This window comes from Aplysia californica, unplaced genomic scaffold (assembly GCF_000002075.1).
Source record: "Aplysia californica isolate F4 #8 unplaced genomic scaffold, AplCal3.0 scaffold00566, whole genome shotgun sequence".
NCBI classification, from domain to species: domain Eukaryota; kingdom Metazoa; phylum Mollusca; class Gastropoda; order Aplysiida; family Aplysiidae; genus Aplysia; species Aplysia californica.
Genome location: NW_004797836.1, coordinates 420732 through 423189, shown reverse-complemented (window position 1 = coordinate 423189; position 2458 = coordinate 420732). Strand labels below are relative to the sequence as shown.

At 42.2% G+C, this 2458-nt stretch overlaps 1 protein-coding gene across 1 annotated transcript in view; it reads right to left on the bottom strand.

The window, feature by feature from the left end:
- LOC106012925 (protein Wnt-7b) overlaps nt 1-1008 on the bottom strand; it is a gene marked incomplete at its 3' end in the record, with an annotated part of 16849 nt that extends 15841 nt beyond the window's left edge. Inside the window, 1 exon segment of the mRNA XM_035972049.1 lies at nt 895-1008.
- Between the last annotated feature and the right edge of the window lie 1450 nt (nt 1009-2458).

The window sequence follows — 2458 nt, the reverse complement described above, 5'->3', positions numbered from 1 at the left end:
GTTGTGTGTGTATACGCACGCAGGTGAATGTATGAGTGTGTGTGTGTGTGTGTGTGTGTGTGTGTGTGTGTGCGTGTGTGTTTGTGTGTGTGTGTGTGTGTTGTTGTTGAGGTGTGTGACGGGCTGGAGGTAGAGAAATCCCCGTGCTCCAACAACAACGACAGCGCATCGATTGCGAAGAACATCGAAGGCACAAGCGAAACCATCCATTCGCGTCGTCTGAAAACAAAAACTGGAAATCACACGTCATTAGACGATGGAGAACATATCCAGTAAACGTCTTTTTACACGGCTGCAACTAACAAAGTGGGACTCTATCTCCGCCAATGACCATTTTTTTTAAAAACAGGTTGACACCAGAGACTCAACAGTGACACACACATGAACTAAATATATCTATAGATACCGACTGGCAATTTCCGCACCGAACTTCAAAATACTAGAATACCTACGTGTGAGATAGCCTGCCTGAACTTAGTTAGTGAAATCGGTTCGAAATGTTCACATAACACATCCGATTACAATACGCTAGGTTAACTAGATCGAGATCTAACAGAACAGCATTGGGCCTAATACCTTCAAAAGCCGAGTGAAAATAATAATCTACTAAAATTAACCTCGTAACACCGTATTATTGATGGTAAAAATGCAGGCAAAAATAAACTTCAGGGCGAAAGCTATAAATAACAGGAAGCACAAACATCTTCTTTCTAAACATTAGAGATTCCGTTTTCTCGTGAATCAAATTCTTGACAGCTCGAGGCCTGCCTACACAATTGAAGATGAACTGTTGTGACACCGGCCCAACGAGATAGCCAGAACCGTTCTGGACGAGAATTCATGAAAAGCAAACGTGAGGGAGTCAGAAGCGGCTCGTAAAACGATAGTCCATACTTCAAATCCAATTTTCTGCCTCTTTTTTGGAGAGAGCTGTGCGTTGTCACAACGTTACCAACGGCTGGCGCTCTGATAAAGGACACTTTCAAAGAACGCCTCCAAGTATCAGCGAAATCTACAAAAGGATGTGAATGTACCGGGATTTGTCTTCATATTCCTTCCTTTCTTCGCGTCGCTCTCCCCTCTTCTTCTTCAATCCCCCTCGTCTGTTTGTTTCTTTATCTGTCTGTCTCTCTTTGTCCTTCTGTCTCTCAGTCGTTGCATCCATGTACCTTTGCCAACCAACAAACTCCCCCAGTCAGGCACCACAAGAAGAGTCTTCGTTAACCTGACGAACACCGGTAACCTTCGGTAATTGGCGACGCCACGACCATCGGCAAATTACCAACAATGGCCGCTGACGAGCGAGGCCGAGACTGACGCCAGGGACCTTAAAGAACAACCTTGTCTATTTATAACCTCCTTGATTGACGTTCTTTGTTGTTTCTTGTCCTTTCCTAAGTTCGTCCTACGGTCTCAGAGTTCGTCGATGGTTTAAAAATAGAATAGGTCCACAGAGCCAATTGACCTACTTGGAAATGTTTGCGGGGGGGTGTATAATGTATGTACGAGTGTGTGTTTGTGTGTATCCATCCATTCATCCATCCATAAACTTATTTCATTCATCCATCCATCTATTCAGTCAATTTTTCATCCCTACTCTTGTTTGGTTATTCACCCTTTTATCCATCCATTCATCCATCTATCCATCCATCTTCCCATTTATTCATGCATTCATTCATCCATCCTTTGATCGCTATATTATTATGCACTTGAGGGTCTGTGTTGTTGCGTTTGGCGCTTCGCTGTCGCACGATGGAGACCCGAGTTCGATTCCCAGGTGGAAAGCAGTTTTTTAAATCTAGTTTCTCTTTCTTTTTTGCTGAGATGTTGCATCTCTCTCAGGCAGGGTCTGAGCCCGCCTCCTAAATGATCTAAATTGTGTCAACTGAGGCGTAAAACACCTACATGAAAAAAGACATGTGAACAGACAGACTAACGTACGGCAATTGGACTGGTGAACGAAAGAATGAATGAATAAATGGACGGGTGGATGGATGAACAAATTGATGGATGACAAGGATAGACGGATGTTTCTTTTTTTCAGGTACGTGTCAGGTCTGGAGCAGACATTGACGATCATGGTACCCCCACTCCTTCTTGCTGTCTGTCTTCCTATCTGATCAGCTCAGTTTTTCTCTTTGGATCATTTATTGATTGCAAGGTTGTTCAGTTCTTCTGTGTATAATATGTTACAGTCAGACTATGAAATCAGTCATTTCGTGAAACGACTAACATTTTCAGTCATATCATGAAATGACTGTGAAGGTCAGTCGTTTCACGAACTGACTAAAATTTTCAGTCATTTTTGAATTTTAGTTACATTTAACTTGTGTAACTCAATATGTTTTGTTTTAGTTAAATAATAAAATAATAATAGATAGCATTTGTATAGCGCATATCCCCGCTCAACAGCAGGCTCTATGCGCTTTACACTATATTATTACCCCAGCAGACCATA